Source organism: Callithrix jacchus, chromosome 10, assembly GCF_049354715.1.
Source record: "Callithrix jacchus isolate 240 chromosome 10, calJac240_pri, whole genome shotgun sequence".
Lineage (NCBI taxonomy): Eukaryota > Metazoa > Chordata > Mammalia > Primates > Cebidae > Callithrix > Callithrix jacchus.
The window spans coordinates 20,295,507-20,309,001 of NC_133511.1; the positions used below are offsets into that span (position 1 = coordinate 20,295,507).

At 48.1% G+C, this 13,495-nt stretch overlaps 1 protein-coding gene across 13 annotated transcripts in view; it reads left to right on the forward strand.

Moving 5' to 3' along the window:
- GRIK4 (glutamate ionotropic receptor kainate type subunit 4) overlaps positions 1 to 13,495 on the forward strand; it is a 489,633-nt gene that overhangs the window by 136,541 nt on the left and 339,597 nt on the right. For 8 of the 13 annotated variants that reach the window (XR_013523083.1, XM_078339708.1, XM_078339709.1 and 5 more), the window contains one exon: positions 8,592 to 8,696. The exons of 3 other annotated variants lie outside the window; for them this stretch is intronic. The gene's annotated coding sequence lies outside the window, so the exon portion shown is untranslated. Of the gene's footprint in view, positions 1 to 5,977; positions 6,032 to 8,591; positions 8,697 to 13,495 lie in introns of all 13 variants that reach the window. 2 more of the 13 variants (XM_078339710.1, XM_078339711.1) reach the window with 1 other exon arrangement.

A 13,495-nucleotide genomic window follows, 5' to 3' on the forward strand; every position in this document is an offset into this window, starting at 1 on the left:
CGGTGAACACCTGTGTCCCTGTGCGTGACAGGCGTAGGTGATCTCCCCTTGTTCTAAGATCTGTGGAGGGGCTGGGCTGGGCAGCTGGCTGTCCAGAAGCGCCTTTCTTCTGCAGTTCCTGCGAGTTCCCTATCTGGCACCCGTCTTCACGATCCCTTGCCTGCTGGCTTCTCCTCGGGTCAGCTGGAAAATGAAAGCATTGGGAAGTTGCTTTTCTCTGTGCTTAATGTGTTCCATGCCCGCTGTGTCCCCCTGTGCTCAAGTTCCGGGCAATTACCCTCCTGCCGGGTTTCACTGCTGAGCACAGCAGGGGGGCCTTGTTTGTAATTCAGTTGCACCATTAAGGCTGGGTTAGCACCAAAAGGGCGACCGATCCATTCAGTGCACCCAGCCCCAGATGCCATTCCATAGCAAGGATGTTGTCGGCTTTGGGGTCCAACTGATTTTCTAGATTAAGGCATTTGAGAGACTTATTTTTATTTATTTATTTATTTTTGAGACGGAATTTCACTCTTGTTACCCAGGCTGGAGTGCAATGGCGTGATCTCGGCTCACCACAACCTCCATCTCCTGGGTTCAGGCAATTCTCCAGCCTCAGCCTCCTGAGTAGCTAGGATTACAGGCACGCGCCACCATGCCCAGCTAATTTTTTGTATTTTTAATAGAGACGGGGTTTCACCATGTTGACCAGGATGGTCTCGATCTCTTGACCTCGTGATCCACCTGCCTCGGCCTCCCAAAGTGCTGGGATTACAGGCTTGAGCCACGGCACCTGGCTGAGAGACTTAATCCATTGGCTGTCACAGAGCACTCACAATCATCTACACTAATGGAAAATCTGTACCCAAATACCAATCTCCCCAAATCATGATGATTTGGCTTTGGACAATAATAGCAGTAATCACAATAACAGCTGTCAAGCATTGAGGACTTGCTATTTGCAGGCATACGGCTAAGATCGCAGCTAATCTTTGACAGCAAACTTAGGAATGTCTAGTATTTTCTTCATTTCATGAATGGGGAAACTGAGATTTCGAGAGGTTAATCACTTGCCCCAAGTCACATGGCTGGTAGGTAGCAGCACCCAGGCTCTGTTTAAAACAGATGCAGAGATTGTGCTGGTAACCACTAGCTTGTACTGCTTCCCTCAGGGAGTTTTGTAAATGGAGGGAGTGGGGGGATATCTCCAACTTGCTATCCTAATTATTTTTTTGCTAGCATTGATATTAAGATGAGACACTGAGTAGCAGGAAGATGAGTAGGATTAAAACATCCTCTACAGGTTCAATTTTATTAATTAATCAGTCATACGGTTACTGAGCTCCAATGAGGTGGAAAACATTGTCCTAGGTGTTTTGAAGAAAACAAAGATAAGTCATTCATCTGTTCAATAAATCTGAGAGAAGGGGAGTCAGACATATTCTAGACACAAGACGGGGGTGAATTTGTGTTGGAAGAAGAATGCTAGGAACTAACCAACCACAGGAGTTTGATTTAGAAAAAAACTTCCTTAATTCTCACTGCGTGTTATCAAACAATTTTTCACATGTAAGATCCTCTGATCGTTGAACAGCTCATGAAATAGGCAGGGCAGTAGGATTTCTCCTATTTTATGGGAAACTGAGGCACAGAGAGATTCAAGGATCTGACCACTGTTAACCAGGTAACAAATAGGACAGCAGGGTTTGAACACAGGCCTTCTGACCCCAAGGCCAGACCCTTTACTACAAAGTCACTCCCATTAGAGCCTAACATTTTGGGATGGCCGGATTCAGACTCGGTGGTGTGTCTGACGTCCTATATCTTATGGAGGCTGGCTCCAGAACTGCCAGGGATCTGCTTCCCTTGGAGAACCATGATACGCTCCTACCCAATGCACAGCTGCTTGGAAAATTTCTTTTCCAGTTTTTGGGAAAATATCTGTGCTCTGATGTTCCAGTGGAATCAGCCCAGTTCCCTTCAGGATCAGTGTTCCCCACATTCACACTCCCCCCATGTGTTGCCAAGTGTCTATTAACTTCTCCAGGCTGTCAGTCCCCCTTGGTCCCATGGATTTTTTGAGAGCACAACTCTGGTCCTGGACCTTCCTTGCCCAGAAGCTTTTTTTTTTTTGAAACAGAGTTTTGCTGTTGTTGCCTAGGCTGGAGTGCAATGGCACGATCTCTACTCACTGTAACCTCTGCTTCCCAGGTTCAAGCAATTCTCCTGCCTCAGCCTCCCAAGTAGCTGGGACCACAGGTGTGTGCCACCATGCCTGGCCAATATTTTTGTATTTTCAGTAGAGACAGGGTTTCACCATGTTGACCAGGCTGGTATTGAACTCATGACCTCAGGTGATCTGTCCACCGTGGCCTCCCAAAGTGCTGGGAATATAGGCGTGAGCCACTGCACCTGGCCAAAACTTTTAATGGCTATTCGTTGCCTAGAGGATAAAGTCCGAACTCCTTAACCATCGCATTTGAGGGCTTCCAGAATCTGACTGCAATACTTACCCATCTCTGGGCCCCTCAGACACAATGTGCTCCTAACAGATTTGGTTTGTTAGCCATCCTTTGGACAGCCCTTTCTTTCCCCAGCACTTACCTGGAAGGTCTCTCCCCACCCAGCACATGCCTCTGGGCTCAGCATGTGGCCCACATCTTCCAAGATTCTTGCTGCAGCTGCAGGGACCCAGGGATACCTTTCTGCCTGTCTTACAGCGCTGCTCCTCATATTTTGACAGAGGCCGCCCTGACTTGTGAAAGTGGCTTTACTGTGGCCAGGCATCCTGAGTTCCTGCAGGCTGTTTTACTCTTCACACATGGGCACCATACTTCTCTAGGGAGCTTCTTGAGGGAAAGCACCACGTTGGAGGGTCCCAGTGGCCACCAGTGCCCAGCATGAAGTTGGGTAGGCCCCGAGCACATGGGTATGCTGGCGCAGTGCCATAGAGCTGTAAGATCTGCCCATGTGGTAGCCCCTTGTTGGAGGAGGTACAGCACCCACAGCCTTTCTCCCCGTTCCGGCCACTGGAGCTGGGTTCTCGGGTGTGTGTCAACCTCACCAAGGTCCCATTCTTGTTGAGAGCAAGGATGACCCACTTGCTTAGCTAGGGAGGTTGAGGATTTCCTCAAGGCTGCCCTGTGACTCTAGAAGGGAGGGGGCTGAGCCTTCAACCTCTCGACTTCTAACCCAGGGGCCAGAGACTTGCCTGGCTTTACCTGTGGTTTCCGTGACATTTGCAGGCCACTGGCAGAGGGAAGGTGATGGGCCCTTGACAGGCTCTCTTCTGTGGCCTGTTCCAAATGCAGAAGCCCAGGGCAGCCTCTGGATGAGGTGCCCTCTGCACAGCTGACCTCTTAGGAGACTGAATGTAGTGGTTCCCCAGAGTCTGTCCTTCCCCAAGGGAGGGCCTGCCATCCAGCCATGAACCAGAGCCAGGAGTCTTTGAGGTGAGAACTGTGGCTGCAGGTAGACTCAGGTGAACACTAGTTGTGGAGGGGTGATCCTGGTTGGAGGAGTGCAGGTCTTGGGGTGAACTCCCAGGATCAGCTCTGAGTTTCAGCTTCTTTCTGGGTATCCAGAGCATAGGCTGGGGAAGAATGTTCCAGAGAGGCCACCAGAGACCTAGGCAGGACCAGCATTTACTGAGCACTTGAACCTGGGCATAGGTGTATTAGCCTCTCTCTGTAGAGGAGGGGACTGAGGCTCAGGGGAGTTAAGGAACAGGCCCAGGTCTTGGAGCTAGGTGTTGAGAGGGTCAGGATTCTTTATTGTGTTTTTAATTATTAACTAGACTTTTTAAGTGAAAAAAAAAAAAAAAAAAACCACCCCAGTCTAACCTCGTTAAAAATGCAAACAATAGAGAACACTTCAGAATGAAAAGCAAGTCTCTCTTCTACCCTGGGTATAGTCCTGTTATCCCCTCTCTAGGGGCAGTCAGCCAGTTCTAGTTTCTCCTCCTTCAGTCTGTGAGGGAGCCTAGTGCCAGGCCTTGCCCTGAGCAGATGGGAGTCAGTGCTAACTGGGCTGATGGAAGTGGAGGGGTGGCATAGGCCCTGCATGTGCCCTTAGGCAATTCCAAGAGACTGTTCTGAGCTCAGATGACTAGTAGAATAGGTCTCTCTCTCTCTGAACTTTCAGTAAGACACCGCTTATATTGCTGGGGACCTGTCTAGCTCTGCTGCCCTCTGCCGCACACCCCTGGGAGGGTTGAAGTGCGCTGGTTCTGGGTTTCTCCAAGAAATGCACAGGTCTAGGGATAGCTGCTTTCTCACCTGCTCTGGCTAAGACTGAAAAAAAAAGATAGGGCCTACTTTCTGAAAATGGTGGATAAGACAACAAAAAGTGCTGATGTGCACCCAAGTGGCCGCAGACAGGACAAACATAGTGGGGTCTCTACTTGGGCGTGATGGAGCCAGGCCAAGGGACAGGAACTCTGTGTCTGTGCCCAGCAGCTCAGCCTCAGGACTTCTTCTTGGTCATGAACAGCAGTGCAAGTGCTTTCTTCTGGTTTGACCTGAGTACCATCACCTGGGAATCTAGCATAGCCCTCGCTGCCTTCAGAGAGTGGCATTCTGCCTGCATGGCCCCTTGCACAGCTGCCACCCATCCCGCCCTCCTCTCCAGGCTGAGAAGCCCATCTCTTTTCAGTCCTCCTGAGGGAAGGTTGCAACACACACACCCTCACTCCAATGCACAGGCAGTCATCTGCAGGTCTGCTCATCTCCCAAACACCGAGAGGTGCCTAGCAGAGGAGAGAGGTTATATTCATCTGGAGGTGATTAACATGCTGTCTTTAAATGCTGTTCTCCCCAAGTTGGTCTTCCCTCCTGCTCACTTGATTCCTCTGTGGGCACCCCTTCTGCAAGATCTCTCTGCTCTAAGTATGCTACTGATGGCTCCAGCATTGGGCTGTTTTATTTCAAAGACTTGGCTCAGATGGTCTCTGCCAGGAGCTCATGTCCCCCAGGGCCTAGCCTGGTGGCCTCAGATAAATGCCAGGGACATTTTTTACCATTTAGAGCCAGTCCTGCCCTTCCCGTCCAACTCTATGGGCCTCATCTTCCAACTCCCATGGCTGGCAATGAGCTCTTCTTCCCCTCCCCTCTGCCCACCTCCCCTTCACTGTACAGGAGTTGGGAGCTGCTGGCTCCTTGCCTTTTCTGTGAAGGATGCTGAGTCCAGTGCAAGGTTCATGGAGAAAATTGGCCCTCAATGCAGAGTCTTATCCTGGACTGAGGGGTGCAGAAGAGAAGGGACAGGCTTTTGTTTTTTCAGATGCCACATCTAATGAGGGAGACTGGAAATCAACACAGCAGATATGCAGAAAAGGAGCTCTAGCTTTTCGGGTTCGGTAGACTCCCTGCAATTTCTGAAACTCATTGTGCCATGTCCCATCCTAGGCCTCTGCTCTCCTCACATGTTGTTTTCTCCATCCCGGTCTCCTCCCTGCTTCTCTGCATCCTTCCTCCCAGGACCTGGCTAACTCAAGTCAAACATTTCATCCTCAGAGAAGTCTTCCATCCCTGCCGCACCCTGGACCATCCTGTTCATTTCCTTCGTGGTCTATAATTATGGCATCAAGATACTCAGATACTTGAATATCTGATTAATGTCTCTTAATGTCTCAGACTGTAAGGTCTATGATGGCAGAGACTGTATGTAGCCCAGGGCCTGGAAAATTACCTGCCACGCAGTAGTCGTCACTGAATGAAGTATAAATTTATAGTAGCGTTAAGTGTATGTATGTGCTTTGATCAGTCTTGGGTATGGAAACAACATAGATCCTTTGGCCCCCAAAAAAGCATGTTACTCATCTGCAGAGTAAGTCTGCATCCATGATCTCTTTGGATCCTATTAGCAACCTGCAAGGGATATGGTACACATGTCATTTCCCACTTCACAGCAGAGGAAATGGAAGCCCCAAGAGGTGAAGTGATGGGCCCAAGGTCACACAGCTCTTTACTTCCAATCCACTGATTTTTCTCCTCTACAGGACTGACTTCTTCACAGGAAGCTTCAGGGGTTGATCTGGACCTGCACTTTGCAGGTGAGTGGCCTGTGGATTAATACCAGCCAGCAGACATGGGAGGCCGTCTTATTGGGGAAAGATGAGGATGCCATCAATGTGTCTCTGTACAAGGGCTGGAAGGAAGCACTGAATGGGGTGGAGATATGAAAGCAAGGCAGTTCCCATTTACTGACTACATTATACCTCAGGTCTCTTGAAGCAACCTTTCCAGGGAGCCATTGTCTACAGTTTTACAGTTGTGGAAATGAAGTCCTCAGAGGTTAAGCAGCCAGCTCAAGGACACACAGTGACAACTGGAATTGGAAGCCAGGGGTGTCTTATCAGGTATCTAGGGAGGGGCCATTGTTTAGAGGTACATTAGGGGCTTTGGTCTGAAATCTGTGTGAAATGTAGAGAAGAAACAAGACTTGTCATTCCTCTTGTTCCTTAGTGTTTGAGCATTTGCATGAGTGTCCCTAGTCCTTTGGCCTGGTTGCTACCAGGCACCTGCAGTTATAATGCTCAGGGAATGTTTTGCCCTCAAGTTGGACCTGGGCTGGGTGGTCAGTGCTGCCACTGTCCTTCAGTTTATCTAGGTGAGTCAGACCAGGTCCAGCTCCCAGCGTGAATGCCCATTACCCACGTCTAACCTGCCATGTCCTAACTCATCAGACTCCTGGGAGCAACTTCTCATAGGAATTCCTAAAGGCTGAGGACAGCTGGGCTGGTCTTTCGGCCAAAGGGCACTCCCAGATGCATTCTTCCGTTGCCAGCCCCTTTAATCAGCAAGATGTGCAGGGGATCTGCTCGCATTTAACTTGATTGTTCTCCAACACCATTATGATCATCATAATCACATTCCAGCATTTCCTCAAGTGCCAACTGCATGCTACGTTCAGGGACACACAGAGAAGGTGGGTGTAGTGAGTGATGGGTTAGAACTAGTTCCTGGAGCCAATGCCCAGTTCCTCCATTTCCCCGCTGAGTGACCTTGGCAGGTGACACAACCTCTCCGCCTTTGAGTTCCAGGTCTGCATGTGGGGAGGATGACAGTATCTGTTTTGCAGAGGTCTCCTGAGGAGCAAATGAGTCTGAAATAGTACTTTGCATATAGTAAATATTCAGTAAAGATTATATTATCATAGAGTTCAGTTCTTACAACTGCAGAAATCCAGAGCTTCTAAGAACCTTAGAGATCATCTGGTCTAATTCCCTCATTTTACAGAATGAGAAACTGTAGTGAGACTTGACTCCCAGGGCTGGTGATCACCCTAGTTCCTGATTCCTGGGACAGTCTTGCATCCTGACATCTCCCTGCTTGTTGTCAGAGAGACAGGATACTTACAAAGTGCTGCCCAACTGCATTAGGCCACAAGGGTTGACTCTCCTCCCTCAAGGAAGCCGCAGAGGCTGTAGCAGTCCCCCTCCCCTGTCTTGGCCACTCCCTATCCCTGCACACTCCATCCAGACTGCTGGCTGCCACTTGGAGTTTCTCCCATCCAGTGGGGAGTCAGGACAACAGAGAAGCTCACGTCTATTTTTTTGAGGAGCCTGGAGCATCAGGAAGAGTAATCAAGGTCTTGTTGCCCACAACAGGAGAAAACCTGTCATTAATCTGGCTGCCCCTCTGATTCCCTCTTCCATTCCTGTCACCCCACACCAACTGGTGGCTGTCAGCCTCCTCTCTGACCCACATTGAAAAATCACAGTTACTGATGTAGTAGCCCTGTGAGGATGAGAGAGACCAGTGGAGGGACTGCCGACAAGTCAGGAGAGGAGAGGCTGTTTAGCACAACCAAGCCAACGGAGTCCAGACAGAGTGTGCACAGCCAGAATACCATGAGCTGTCTGCAGGCAGTGCCTGTCTGTGCTCATGAACTGGCTGCCGCTCGTGAATCAGCAAACATTTATTAAACTTCTACTCAGTATAGACATAATAGCAGGTGTGGCAGGTGATACATGCCCCAAAGAGATGTTCCCCTGCTTAAAAAAGTGTAAAGCGAAAAGCCGTTCATCCAGTCACATATTTGACAGTATTCGCAGTTGTTGCCTGCCGGGCACTGTCCAAGGTGCTGAAGGTGGGTACTCGTGTTAAAGCCCCTGCCCTCATGGGGCTTGTGTTCAAAATATAAGCATGGAACCAGGGATCTAGTCTCTTTCCATTGAGAGAGATGTTAGAGAATCTTTCAGTTTGAGGAAGTGGATCTGGTGTTGCAATTGTAAAAATGTGAAAATGAGTTTCCTCTTCTGGGAGAAGTGGAGACACCTGAATTTTGGGGTTAAGGTAAGGACACATCTTGGGCAGGTAAATGGTTAAGCAGAGGTGAGAACTTGGCAGCCTCAGCTCTGAGTGCAATACTCACAGTGTGTCTTTGAGACCCTTGGGGGGCAGCATGTGATTAAATGCTGCCCCATGAGCTGCAGACAGCGAAGGCCGAAGGATCAAAGGAGGAGAGCCTGTGTGGGTAGAGAAATTGCACCTAGATTGTAAATTCCTCATCTTCAGTGACACCAAATACCACTCACATATAAACAATTTGCAGCTGACAGGATGTTTCCACATATATTCTCTGACTGGATTCTTTTATTATTCTGACAGATACTTTCTGAGTGCCTACTATGTGCCAGCCTGTGCTAGGCACTGAGGACACAGGTGGAAAAGCCCGAATTGCTCCCTGCTCTCCTGGCGCTCATCACCCCGGAGGTAGGCACTGCCATGCCCATGTTACTAGTGGAGGAAAAGGCAGGCTCTGAGGGGGGCAGCTGCTCAAGAGCATCCATCATAAGGCCCAGAGCCAGATGAAGCCCGGCTTCCATCCAGTGTGGGTCTTCCCTCTGCACTGAGGATTGGCAAGGCTCCTGTTGGATGTTGAGAGCAGGGTTCTCAAATAGATGGGAAATTTCTCTTTATGAACTCTCTGTCTTCCAAAGTACCTAAAGTACGGGACTGAGGCCCAGCTCTGTCTAGGTGGGGACTGTCAGAGATCCTGTGCGATTGGAACCTCTACTGACATACCTGCTTTCAACTAAATTCTGCCAACACTGCTGAATTCAATGCTAGTCAGAGCAGGGGCCTGGGATTTGGATTGTGTATGATTAGACACATACTTCGGTTTGAACCCAGCACTGCTGTCTTAGTTGCATGAGCTCAGATAAGCTACTGAGCCTTTCTGAGCCTCAGCTTCCTCATTTGTCAAACAGAGATGCAACACCATCTTATGGAGTGAGTACATGGTCAGGAAGAGTTAGTATTTATTATTATTATTATTATTATTGAGACAGAGTATTGCTCTGCCACCTAGGCTGGACTGCAGTGGCGCAATATCGGCTCACCGCAACCTCAGCTTCCCTGGTTCAAGCAGTTCTCCTGCCTCAGCCTCCTGAGTAGCTGGGATTACAGGTGTGCACCACCATGCCCGGCTAATTTTAGTATTTTTAGTAGAGATGAGGTTTCACCATGTTGGCCAGGCTGGCCTCAAACTCCTGACCTCATGTGATCTGCTCTCCTTGGCCTCCCAAAATGTTGCGATTACAGGCGTGAGCCACTGCACCTGGCCAGCATTTATTATTGAGTGCTTACTCTTAGCAGCAGTGCACAGCATCTTATCATGTAATCCTCATAGAAATTCCATGAGGGAACTATTATCACCCCATATTACAAATGAAGAAGTCAGGGTTTAGAGATGTTAGCTAACTTGCCCAAGGTGTGTAGCTAGTACATGGCAGTGTAGGACTCAACCCTGTGTTCTTACCTGTGGCAGCCAGCTCAAGTCCCAGGCACAGAATCAGAGGGCAGTACACATTTGCTTCCCTCCCCTTCTAAAATGATTGTGATTCCCCTTTGCCTGCATCTGTGGCATTCTGTCTGCTTAGGTTGTTTGTTTTAACTACAGTGAGTATACAAAATATATATACCAAACTGGGAATTTATTTCATATTGGGCCCATCTGTTCATTTATTCATTCAGCCAATATTAGTGGAGCACCTACTATGTGCCAGATAGGGAGCTGGGTGCTTGGCGCTGTCCAGACAGCATTGTTATTATAAGCAGGATGTGTATCCCAGTGAGGCATGTTCAGGGTTTGGTAGCAGCAGATGGGGAAGGGATCACAGAAGCCTCGAGGGGAGGCAATGAGCTGAACCTGGAAAACATAGCCTGCAGGCCATCAGGGGATGGGACTGCATTCCAAGCAGAAGGTTCTGCAGGGGGTGGAGGGCACAGTGAAAGCACACAACTTTTGCAGGGGAGTGGGGCTTCAGCTCTGCTGCGGCATCAGATGCCATAGGGTACAGGATAGGGACGGTTGAGCAGGGCCAGATAATGAGAGGATTTATCTGTAAGAGTGAGGGAATTGCCCTTGATCTCCTGTGCAGTGGAGAGCTCCCCAAGACTTTAGTGCAGGAGTGTGTCATTATCAAGTTTGTATTTCTGTAAGAAGCCCCTGGCTGCTATATGGAGAAACAAATGGAGAGAGAAAGACCAGAGGATGGGGGCCCAGTGACGATGCTATTGCAGAAATCCAGGTTGTTGCAAAAATGTCTGTAGTTGGACAGCCAGTAGTGATTTAGAGAAAGATGTGGTTTTAGGAGGCAGAGCTGTCAGGATCTGGGGACTTACTAAATGTAGGGGTGTGGGGACAGAGAAATCTAGGGTAACTCAGGCTTCTGGCTTGGGTAACTGGTGGATTGTGGTGCCACCTACTAAGAAGAAGTAGGAGGCGGAGCAGGTGGCAGGCGTGGCGGAAACTACGCCTTCTCTTTAGGACATGGTGTTTGTGATGTGCTGCAAGATGCCCAGGTGGAGGTGTCATGAGGCAGGTGTGCAGTCATAAGTGTTCAGGAATTGAACTGTTGATGTTTGTGCCACAGCATGTAGGTGGAGGAGAATGTACCATGGACAGGGGAGAAACCCCCCATGGAGGATAACGGTCATGGAAAGAGCATACTGGTGCTCTAACTCCAGGATAATTTCTTTTCTTGCCCCTGAATTATTAAAATACTTTCAGTTAATGAAGGATGCACTGTCAGGTCCGAAGACTAGATTTATCTGAACATTAAGCTTAAAATAAGACCTCAAATGTCTTGTGTTTTTTGATGAAGAATCTAAAAGCTTCATCTTTCTGCTCTGTAGCAGTTAAGAGAGAAAAGCTAGTAGAGTTAGAGACCTGGCTAGCCTTGGCTCTGCCTCCAGACAGTTGTGTGACCTTCAGCTAGACATGTATCTTTTCTTGGGCACAGCTTCCTCATCTGTAATGGAGCTTGTTCTGTGGATTAACTATGATAAAGACTGTGCAAAGAATTTTGCAAGCCACTGAGCCTTGCAGACATGCAACATGGTGGCTCTTTTCATATTTGTAAGGTTTACGAGGAAATTATTTATCATCCCTGTGCCTAGGGTCACAGAGCTGAGGCCCAAGAGCAGCCCAGGACCTGAGCCACCGTCATGCTTAAATGTAGTCTCTGGGATTCACCAGTCCTTGGGGCCATGAACATCTACACTCAGTTCCTCAGGCCTGCATGAACTGAGTGTAGTTCTGTCATCAAATAAAATTCACACAGGCTAATCTGACACCTATTTAGCAGTCTGCATAATAATTATGGTGCAGCATGCTGATCAGGCATAAATGGAAGGCATTTAAGGTAAGTGATTGTATTTAGAAGTACTTTTATATAGCCTAACCAGATTATCACAGTTTTTTTCTCTTTGACAGCTCATTCATTTATCCACTCAACAAATATTTATTAAGGCTGTATAATATGCCAGGCATTGTTCTAGACCCTGGGGATACATCCAAACAAGATTCCTGTCCTTGCCCCACCTCGACTGAGCTTAAATTCTAGTGGGGAGACAGAAAATAAGTGAATAATCAACTTTATCCATAATGAGTAAGAATGTTTAGCTTCTCCTGAGACTGTGTTTGCTTTAATCTATCCCTGCACCAACACCCATGATTAAAGAACAAAGATTCTGGGCCTGATTTGCCAACAGCGGAGTTGTCTTTACCCCTATCCTTTACTCTTGATCTTCCTCTGTCTTCCTCTAGCAGGCGATTGCTTGAGGCCTTCCATTCATTGAACAAATATGTGCTGTGCACCTATATGTATAAATAGATGCTGGGGATGCAACAGGAACCTGGACACAGTCCTTGCCCTTAAGGAGCGCACATTTATCCCTGGCATAGATGCATAAATGCAACAGCAATAGAGGGGAAAGTGCTGTTCTCAGAGCCATGCCAAGCTGCGGATAGCTCTCAGAGAGAGGCTTCATTCTGCCCATGGCAGGGGCGAGCAGAGGATTGTCCTTTGGACAGAAGGGATGCCCTGTGCACAGGAAGTGACAAGGCTCTGAATGTGGCTGAAACATTGAGTGTGTTTGGGGAGGTGGGGTATCCCTGAACAAATTTTTTTTTGAGTCATAACGCACATAAGGAAAAGTGCACACATCGTAAGTTTACAGCTCAGCGAGCTTTCATGAAATGAACATACCTTTGCAACCCACACTCAGCGTGAAAACCAGAGAACATCACCAGCACCAGCAGAGTCCCCTCATGTCACCTGCCAGTTGCTACCCTAACCATGAAACTGGACTTCCAACAGCACAGAGTGGTTTCGTCTGTTTTTTTCACTTGATATAGACAGAATTATTCTGTCTATAGAATATGTACCAGTCTTTTTTTGCTAAATCTTATGTTGATGAGATTCATCCATTCTGTTGCATGTAGTTGCTGATTATTCATTTTCATTTCTGTGTAACATTTCACTGTTTGCATATATAATGTACTTCTCCATAGTGCTGCTGGACATTTGGGTAGTTTCCAGTTTGGGGAACTGGAAACCACTAGCGTGCTGCTATGGGCAGTCTAGTACATGTCTTTGGTGATCATATACATGCCTTTCTGCTTGATGTAAAGCTCTAGTAGACCAGTTTTCCAAAGTACTTATTTCAGTTTATACTCCTACTAACACTGGATAAGAGTTCCGGTTTTACCACGTCCTTGCTAACACTTGATGTTGTCTTTTTTTTTCTTTTAATTCTGGTGGGTATAAAGTGGTTATATTATTGTGGTTTAAAAATTTCATTTTCCTGATGCTTAATGAGGCTGAGCACCTTTTCAAATGTTTATAAGCCATTTGGATATCTTCTTTAGTAAGGTGTCTGTTCAAGTCTTTTGTCCACTTTCTGTTGGATTGATTGTCTGTCTAGGGGAGGGAGGAGGAAACGTTCTGATACGACTCTCCTAACCAAGGGCACCTGGAATTAGCATATCCAGGTGCTCATCAGCCCCACCCTCACCCCAGAGAAGCCAGCAGAGCTGGCTGTCGGTAGACTCTGGGTCTCAGTAGAGGCCAAGGCACATGCTGCCCTGGGGAGAGGCAGCCCCCTGCAAGGTTCTGGATTTGACATCAGAGGCCCACCCGCCTCAGGAAGGAGGAGAGGGATTGGTAGAGGATGAGGCTGGGGCTAGTTTTTGGTGGCAGCAGAGCAGATGTGGAAAGCAGCTG